Here is a 10,625-nt window from a genome sequence, read left to right on the forward strand (position 1 = left end):
GATTTCAGGATCAGCATGTCGAACTCTCAAACAGTACCCACACACACCGACAATGGCCTTGGTTTTTATGGGAAAAACCGTAGAGTTCGTGATGTTGCATTCATAGTCGCAGAGAGAGTGTTACTTCGGGTATCACCCATGAAGGGTGTAATGAGGTTCAGAAAGAAAGGCAAGTTGAGCCCTAGGTATATTCGACCTTTTGAGATTCTGGAGAGAGTGGTAGAGGTGGCTTACAGGCTTGCGTAGCCACCTAGTTTAGCAGCTGTTCATCCGGTATTCCATGTATCCATGCTTCGAAAGTATCATGACAATCCGTCCCATGTGTTAGATTTCAGCTCTGTCCAGTTGGATAAGGATTTTACTTACGAGGAGGAGCCGATGGCAATTCTAGCCCAGCAAGTTCGCCAGTTGAGATCAAAGAGTTACCCTTCAGTTCGAGTACAGTGGGTAGGTCAACCTATTGAGGCAGCTATTTGGGAGTCCGAGTCTGATATACGGAGTAGATATCCCCACCTTTTCTCCAGCCCAGGTACTTTTCTATGTCCGTTCGAGGATGAACGGTTATTTTAGAGGTGGAAAATGTGATGACCCAAATTTGCGTGCGCAGTCCGAGAAGGTTTCCGAAAAGCTTTTATGTTGAAAATAAGAATTTATGCCTTAAAAGTTGATTTTAGTTGACTTTGGTCAACATTTTTGTTAAACGGTCCCAGATCCGTGTTTTGACGGTCTCGGTGGATCCGTATCAAATTATGGGACCTGAGCGTATGTACGGAATCGAATTCGGAGGTTCCTAGCTCAAGTTATGAATTTTTGATAAAAATTAAAAGTCTGAAAATTATTTATTTTTAAGAAATGATTGATGTTTGGCATTGTTAGTACCAGGTCCGTATTTAGGTTCCGGAGCCTGGTACGGACCCAGTACAGGTTCATTATGATATTTAAGACTAGTCTATGAAATTTGGTCAGAAACAGAGTTGATTTGACGTGATTCGGACATCCAGTTGAGAAAATAAAAATTTTAAAGTGTTCTTGAGAATTTCATTTGATTTGGTGCTAAATTCAGAGTTCTAGGTGTTATTTTGGTGATTTGATCGCGCGAGCAGGTCTGTATGATATTTTTAGACTTGTGTGCATGTTTGGTTTAGAGCCTCGAGGGCTCGGGTGAGTTTCGGATAGGCCACAGGATGTTTTGGACTTGGGAAAAATCTAGTTTTCTGCAGATTCTGGTGTTTGGCATATCCTTCTTCGCGTTTGTGAAGGTCCTCTCACGAACGCATAGAGTAAACTGGTGAGGCTGAGACTTCTTCTTCGCGAACGCGAAGTGATGGGGGATTTACCCTTCGCGAACGCGACCGGCTCATCGCGAACGCGAAGCACTTGGGGACCTGGGGAACGGTTGGTCGTTCCTTCATCGCGAACGCTAGCAATGCTTCGCGAACGCGAAGGCCGGGGTGAGCAACCACCGTGAATTTGAAGGCTTGGCAGCCAGTACCCTTCGCGAATATGACAGTGGCCTCGCAAACGCGATGCACACTGTCGCCCAATGCATAAAATAGAATCAAGCACGGGTTTAAGCCATTTCTTCAATATGTTTCAAGAACCAAACGGGTAGAGGCAATTTTCAAGAGTCATTTCTTCCCCAAAGTGTTGGTAAGTGATTCTAAACCATTTTCTTTCAATTACCATTACATTTCTTGAATTATTAACCTAAAATCTAGAGTTTTCATGGTAGAATTAGGGGTTAGGGTAGAAACTAGGAATTTCGGAAATTTGGGGATTTAGACCTCAATTTGAGGTCGGATTCCAAAACCAATTACATATTCGGGCTCGGGGGTGAATGGGTAAATGAATTTTGGTCCGAACTTTGGGTTTTGACCAAGCGGGCCCGGGGTCAATTTTTCGACTTTTTGGAGGAAAATTTGTGAAATTTAATTTATGCAATATAATTGATTCCTTTAGAAATATTTGATATTATTGAGGCATTTTTGAATAGATACGAGTGGTGTGGAGGTGAATTCCAAAGGAAAAGTTGTGATTGAAAATTAAGTGGCCTTCAGAACGAGGTAAGTGTTGTGTCTAACCGTGACTTGAGGGAATTAGTAACCTTAGATTACTTGCTAAGTGAAATTTATGTGAGCGACGTATATGTGAAGTGACGAGTACTTATGCACTGCCAATTTACCTGTTTTTCATATTTCTCTGTTTTTCATTTAATGCACGAAGGGTGATGCCGAAGGGTGATGTCGTGTCATATTGTGAGTGTTAATGCACGAAGGGTGATGCCGTGCCATATTGTGAGTGTTTATGCACGAAGGTGATGTCGTGCCATATTGAGAGTGTTAATGCACGAAGGGTGATGCCGTGCCATATTGTGAGTGTTAATGCACGAATGGTGATGTCGTGCCATGATATGAGAGTTAATGCATGAAGGGCCATGTCGTGCAGTTTCTATTAATTTTATGGTGAGATTGAGAGTAAAAGCATGAAGGGTGATGCCGTGCATTTTTCCTTACTGTATTCACTATTCCTGTTGATTCATGGTATATTGATTGCTCTGGTGATCATTTTGTTGTAGTCATTTATCTTGTATTCCCCTCAGTATGCTCCCCTCCCGATATTTCATGTTTAGTTCTTCATTTGTGTTATTTGTATATACACTGTTAAATTATACATGTTGATTTGTAGGTACCTTGCCTTAGCCTCGTCACTACTTCGTCGAGGTTAGGCTCGACATTTACCAGTACATGGGGTCGGTTGTACTGATACTACACCCTGCACTTTTTATGCATATTTTGATATTGGCTCGGGTTTATCGAGATTTTGCTATTGGTCCGCTGTCCGGAGACTCAAGGTAGATCTGTCGGCGTTCACAGACCTTGAAGTTCCCGTCTATTTTTTCTGTTCTACTGTTTCTTTCATTCAGACAGTTGTATTTCTTTCAGACTATTACTTGTAGTAAATTCTAGAATGCTCGTGAATTATAACTCCAGATCCGGGTGGTAATAATTAATAAAATTTTATGATATTCCGCACTTATTATATTATATCTTAGATAATTATTGTTAATTACTGAATGAGAATAAGGAATTGGTTTAATGATTCTCTAACGGTGGCTTGCCTAGCAAGTGAAATGTTAGGCGCCATCACGGTCCCGTCGGTGGGAAATTTCGGGTCGTGACAATTATCAAAGAAAAAACTTTCCAATTATATATAGTAAGAGAGTTCCACCCCTAGTACAAGTCTAAAAAAGGTAAAAATTCACCTATCTCGTTAATTACTTATCGGTAACCGCCATCGAGCGAGATCTGCATCGTGATATCCGGTTGATTCCGGATATCACGACCCTCTATATGTCGCCTAAACCTTTCATGCGCTTCCCGAAGTCTCAGAACTTATCCCGGGTCAGGGGTGCATCGTTTTATCAAGTCCGATGGCGAGCACTCCGTTAGGGCCTCGGTATAAGAACTTTCCAGCTTCGATTTCGATCCCATGTATTTATACCCTTGCTTCGTTTGACCCATCTAGAAATCGGTGTGTGTGTTAGCCTCGGTTTCACCCGCATACACATATATGCCCTTAGAATTACATAGTACACCCATATATGCCCTTTTCGAAACGAAATTCACCCAAACTATTTAGCTCTTTCGTTAATTGTATTAAAGTGTATTACAAAATCTATTTCCTTTTTATTAGTACTTTTTTTCTTTACCTTTCTCTTTTCTTTCATCTTTTTTCTTTTCTTCTCTTTTTTTTTCTTTTTCTTTGTCCCTTATCCGATTTCCTCCATTACTGATGTCTTCTCCATTTTCATCACCAATTTCACTTGATAAAACTCATAAATTCTAATTACTAAGAAAATTCTCCCGTAAGAATATTTTTATAGATCATATGTTTTTCATTTTTAAAATTTTTACTGAACATATATTTAGTTCTAAAAAATTTAACAAAGTAAGATTGAAATAATATTTATGTAACAAAAAATCCGAAAATCCAACAAAATTGAACAATCTAAACCGATATAATTAGTTTGGTTTGATTTTGATAAAAAATATCGAACCAGCCCGTTCCATGTACACCCCTAATTTACATAGTTAATAAAAAAAATAGAAAATGTCAAGCTAAAAAAAGACTAACAACTCAAATTTATAACACTACAACTTGAACTCTAGGCTTTTAATCATTAAATTATCTTTCTGGAAACAGTTTAAATATTTTGGTCTTTTGAGTATTGTTAAAGGTTGAGATGTTTTTATTATTTTAAATTTTAAACCATAATTTTTGAAATAATTTCATTTCATTTATTTAGAGGGCCAGTGAAATTGGAACTTGATTACCTTATGAGAGAATTTTCTTAGTAATTAGAATTTATGAGTTTTGTCAAGTGAAATTGGTGATGAAAATGGAGAAGACGTCAGTAATAGAGGAAATCGGATAAGGGAGAAAGAAAAAAGAAAAAAAAAAGAAGAAAAGAAAAAAGATGAAAGAAAAGAGAAAGGTAAAGAAAAAAAAGTACTAATAAAAACTAAATAGTATTTGTAATACACTTTAATACAATTAAAGAAAGAGCTAATTAGTTTGAGTGAATTCCGTTTCGAAAAGGGCATATATGGGACAACTGTGGAACTCTAAGGGCATATATGGACCAACTATGTGACGGTAAGGACATATTTGAGCTAAAGTATTAACGAATGACAAATGTGCTCAATTTCATATACTATAAGGACATATTTGGACATTTGCCCTTTAAAAACTTACTAGTGTAATGAACCTTGACGACATTAAATTATTTTTTGTTCATCTTTATCTCATCTAGACAACCTAAAAATGAAAAAAACTAGAAAAATTTAAAAATAATTATATTTCTATAGAATACAAACAAATTAAAAAGGTAATGTGAAGTTATAAATTGTCATTTGGAATACTATTGTACTAGTTGCACTTTATAAATTATGAAATTATACCTACTCCTTAGTTTTTCATATGCAACATAAAAAATGCATAAAAGAACGACAAACTGGTAGAAATATCCAATAGTTGACTTAAAATGGTGAATCTACATGGTCATTACACTAAAGAAAATTACAATTAACTATATACTTCGTCGCTAAATAGCTTGAAACTAACATAATTTTTTGATAATCGCTAAGTTGTTGCTAAATATTGAAGTTTCTTGATCCTTGGGTTTAAATGCTAGTGATTATATGCTCTTTAAAATCAAAGTACTTTTTACCTTCTTGAACATTTTTAAGTACGCCAACTTCACTCTCAACAAGTCAATATGGGCGGTGAAGGGGGAAAAAACTCAATGAGGGTAAAAGAATAGATTAAAGACTTGGTTCTTAGGAAGTAAGAAGAGTATCACATATTCATATATTGTTATGTATGTATGGTACGTGAATTTATTCTCTTGAAAGGAATTGAAAATTTTCATCAGACTTAATTCTTGATTCCAACTATGTGACGGTAAAGGCATATTTGAGCTAAAGTATTAACGAAGGGCAAATGTGCTCAATTTCGTATAATATAAGGACATATTTGAACCTTTTCCGTTTTTTAAATTTATTCTTTGTTCATTAGTTTTGACTTGTTCCTATACATATTTAACACCAAACAATATCAATAAGAAGCAATGTGCATTAGGTGATGTATAGAGTAAATGATAATGCACCAATGAAAGTCATAAAAAATACTCGTAAAAGTATGTTTATTTGAAAGTTAATGTTTCTCATTTAATCTATAATTTCTTAACATGAGAATTGTAATGTTTTTATGTTATATTGAAGTTTTTCACGTCACAAATGAGAATTCTAAGAAATCGAGACGACTGAAATAGTTTCAAAAAGTCTAATTTTGACTATATCCAATAAAGTGACCAAAATATTTGTACGATACAAATTTGATGAAATAATCGGCCGATTCAAACCATTGACACCTCGGAGAAAGCTTACCTCATTCTTCATTGGGCTAACTCATATGGATGTGCCTGGTCCTTTTTGGGACTTTCCCTATCAATTTTGCCTCATTCTATGGTGCTTTTAGTTTCCATGTTTGACTTCCTCTCTTTTTCCGAACAAAGTGAAAAGAATCAACAATGGCCCAACCCAATACTTGTGGACTAATCTCTCAAGCCCAAGCTTGCTTCGTTCTTCATTGACCTTGTGAAAGGGTGAATGACCGAAACATGATACTTCAGTGCTACTATTGACTTTTTTACCTCAGTAAAAAAAGTCTTGGGAAATAACCTCTGCCAAAATTTTGCTACATACTCATGGAAATCGTTAAATTTTTTGATATGTTGATCTTCCGGATTTATCACAAAAATATAGCAATTGCTCGAATTTTTCATATATTGATTATCAGGATTTGCCATAAAACATGGCAATCTCCGGAAATTTTCATATGGTGACCACTAAGATTTTCCACAAAAGATGGCAATCGCTAGAATTTTTCATATCGAAAAATTCTGGCAGCGTGCTTTAAAATTTTAGCAGTGAATAGCAGGACTATTTTATCAAAATTTTCTTAAGAGGGTTAAAATATAAAAATAGTGGTTCTAAAAAGGACCATCCGGCGTAAATTTCTGCTCGTGAAATGTAAGATTAGGGGAATGGGCTGTCTGGTCCTCTATGACTTCACTTGTAATGCCGCATTCACAATCACAAAACTTTCCAGATATTATAATGAAGAATTAAACTAAATATTCGTTCATTCAATCACTTAAACTAAAATAGCAAGAATTTATATATATATATATATATATATATATATATATATATGGTAAATCCCGCCAGTTTTTTGTACAAAGACTCCCCTGTGTGAGTTAGTACTCATCCAGTTCTTTCTGGAAATCTAATACAGTTGTGAATTCAACGCTACCTCATTGCAGAAGATGCTCTTTTAAGATGAACTTTATGTAACATGATCATTCCTTATAATTAAGGGATGGCAGTGGAACAAAAGACTAATGGATAATTGCAAGTTATTTACCTTTTATCACTGATTTCTACCTTTATGTCATTTATATTGATACCAGGAAGTTCTATCGATACGATGTACATGCATCCAGATTCTGCAACATCCATCCTAGGAGACCATTCACTTCCTGTATTAGCAAAACAAAAAGGGAATTTTAAAATGCAAATGTCTGATAATTCTCTACATAGAATCATAAAGTTTCAAAGCTAGTATTTGTTATTGGTTTATCTATGTTTACTGATTTGCTATGTTTGCATATGAACTTGGTTGTCACTTTGTTCAACCATGTATGTAGAGATGCCGAAGCAAAATCGGGTGAAAAATCTATTCAAATCAATCAAAGGGAGCTCTTCACTTGCTCCAGAGCAATCATCACATGCTCAGTCTCAAGTTCAAGCTTCATCTGATCGAGTCTCTTTACGTCATACACAACCCATCGTTCCATCTTCATCAACTAATAGAGTCTCGTCACAGAATGTCATTCCATCTTCATCATCTGATGGAGTCTCGTCACAGATGGTTGTTGCATCTTCATGATCATCTGATGGAATCTCTTCACAACCAACTAGACGTAGACGAGTTACAGATGACTCCGAGCTTCGTGATTGGGTTGTCGAATTAAAAATGATTTTGTTTTCCTCGATTAATATTTTAATATGGTCTTTATTTTGTTGCAGATGAACATCAAGTGATAAAATCTATTAGGTTGAAGGTTCAGAATGTCCATAACTTGGAGAATGGATTGCGTAGACTCGTAGGCGCTTTGCTTGAGAAATCAACGGATTCGAGAACAACAAACACTTCCCCATAATGTGACAAGAGTTATTTAGTTTAATTTTACTTTTTAAAACTTTCAGAAGAAACAGAGAAAAGAAGTTGATCGAGGCAAAGTGTGGACTGAGACTCATAAGAGGAAAAATGGGAGTTATGTGAATGATCAAGCTAGGGAGATTGGGGTAAGTGTTGACATGATTACTATTGTTTCATTTGACAGATTTAAACAGTTTCATTATGCTATTCTTGTTCCATATCCATTTTCATACTTAATTGGTTTCATTTATGTTTTGTAATAGAGTATGAAAAACATTTGGTTATAGTTGACATCAGCCGATTGGTTCCAACCATTATTAGTTGCTCTATTAACACAGCTGACAAACTGACAATGGGAGTTATGTGAGTTTTAAAGAAGGTTCTGAGATTGTCCCATTTTGGTATAAGTTGCATTAATTAAGTATAAGAGTAAAGTATACATTAATTAAGTTAATATTTTCAGAAAATTGCTACAGGATTTGCCATGAATTTATATATATATATATATATATATATATATATATATATATATATATATATACACTTTCAGTTAACATCAGTAGGGTAGTCTATTGAGTGTTTCTTGAATGTGTCTCTAAGAGATCTCTCTTGCTCTTGGAGGTTGGGTAGCATCTTGTCATATACATCTGTAAACAATTCTGTTAATGGAGGTTTTTCCATTTTCTCTGCTCTTTGATTAACTAAGCCAGAGATAAATGTACTATCTGAAGGAATTAATTTATGTACATTATCTATCTAATTAAACTCGTTATACCACAGTCAGTTACCATGGCCAATGACAGTATATAGCCAATGATTCTGTAGTACATTCTGTTGTAGTACATAATCTGTTGTAGTAGGCTTTTGTAATTATATTTTGTCTCTCATGTAGGAAATAATTAAAGAAATTCGAAGACAAATACCAGAAACTCTGGCAGAAATTTCACTGAATAATGCGCTCGGTGTAGTCTTCGGTCCCGAGCACCCTGGCCGTGTTCAAGGCTTAGGCATGGGTGTAGTTCCAACTATGGTATTCAAGAAACATCAAGGCGGGGTGGTTGTTCTTATATGGGCTCAGCTAGGGCTAGTGCTCCACCTCCACAATGGGTGCAAGAGATGGCAAATATGAGATCACAATTAAATGCGCTAACAAGCTTATTTCAAATGAAAATAGGAAATATTCCCAAGGAGTTTGCTCACTTATTTCCGACTCCTTCACAGGTACAAGTACTTATTTTGTCTGATCATGATAAAAAGTAACAACTAATGTTTGGTAGTATAATTTGTTAAATTCATCCCAATCAGTTGAAATTGATAAGAGAATATGCAAACGAGGAAGAAGAAGAGAGTGTCGAACAGTTTTCTCTGATTATCAAGTGAAATAGAATGCTTAATCAATAAGCTGTACAAGTATATTATATACTAGCTCTAGCTGCTATATATTTAAGTTAAGGGACAGCTGTCAACTAAGGCACAATAGTGCATGTTACTAACTCCTCTACACCCTCTCAAGGTAAGTGAAATGAAGATGTTCTTCATTCCTAGCTTGGGCACCAAGTAAGAATGTTGCGCCTTAGTAAGACCTTTAGTAAGCACATCGGCTTGTTGTTCCGCAGAGGAAAGCTAAAGAATAGCCACCAAACCTTGCTGCACCTTATCCCGAATAAAGTAACAATCAATGTCGATATGCTTAGTACGCTCATGAAAAACATGATTAGCAACTATTTGAATGGCAGACTTGCTGTCACAAATAGAGACACAAGGAGTTGAAGATCAACAAACAATTCTTTGAACGAGCCAATGATCCAAACAACCTCAGCCACCGTAGAAGCGAGACTCCTGTACTCTGCTTCAGCAGAGCTTTAAGAAATAGTTATCTGTTTCTTGGACTTCCAGGATATCAGGAAGTCATCAAACTTCACAATGTAACCAGTGACAGACCTCCTTGTGTTGGGACAAGAAGCCCAATGCATCACAATATGCTGTCAACTTATTAGAGCCAGCCGCAGACAGGAAAATACCAAGACCAGGCTCATATTTGACATATCTCACAACTCTGCTAGCAGCCTCCATGTAAGATACCTTAGGAGCCTGGATGAATTTACTCAGACATTGCACAACAAAAGCAATGTCTGGTCGAGTAATGGTCAAGTAGAGAAGCCTGCCAATTAACCTCTGATAACTGGAAGTATCAGGCAGAAGACAATCAGCTGATTGACCAAGGTGTTGATCGTATTCAGCAGAAGTAAGCTTGAGATTTAATTCTATGGGTGCACCAAGAGGATTAGAACCAGCCAGCCTCATGTCTGAAATAAGCTCTAAAGCATATTTCCTCGGATGCATCACAATACTAGTCTTGTTTCTAGCAAACTCAATACCTAAGAAGTATCTCAGTTCCCCTAGATCTTTAATCTTGAAATGTTGCTGCAAAGCATCCTTTGTTCTCAATGCTCTGAAATTTCAAGCCGTAACTGGAATTTCATTTGGTTTTGTAGTATTCCAAGGGGATTTTGTCTAATTTCACTTTGAGCACTCGATCAAGCTCTGATTTGGATTTTGGACACTTATGTTTTAATATGATGAATATTTTGCATATCTAATTCTCTATAATTTATGTTAATTATTATGATGAGTGCTTGGTTACATATTATGATGGATTTTGTGCAGTAAAAAGGATCTAAATGTGGAATTAAAAATATTACGATTTTGGCAGTATAACCTGCTATAATATGAAAGGGACAATAATTACGGCGGTTACTAGCCGCCACAATAAGCAAAGTGAACAGCCGCTCCTAAATATGCATATTGCGGCGGTTTTATTTTGATATTGCGGCGGTTAA

General features: G+C 36.1%; 1 long non-coding RNA gene across 1 annotated transcript; it reads left to right on the forward strand.

Annotated features, from left to right (window-relative positions):
- The first annotated feature begins 7,612 nt into the window (after positions 1-7,612).
- On the forward strand, positions 7,613-10,408 carry LOC138903682 (uncharacterized). Its single transcript, XR_011413018.1, has 3 exons — positions 7,613-7,931; positions 8,678-9,006; positions 9,522-10,408. It is a non-coding gene; the product is annotated as an uncharacterized lncRNA (long non-coding RNA).
- The last annotated feature ends 217 nt before the right edge of the window (positions 10,409-10,625 follow it).

Source organism: Nicotiana tomentosiformis, chromosome 12 (assembly GCF_000390325.3).
Source record: "Nicotiana tomentosiformis chromosome 12, ASM39032v3, whole genome shotgun sequence".
Classification (NCBI taxonomy): domain Eukaryota; kingdom Viridiplantae; phylum Streptophyta; class Magnoliopsida; order Solanales; family Solanaceae; genus Nicotiana; species Nicotiana tomentosiformis.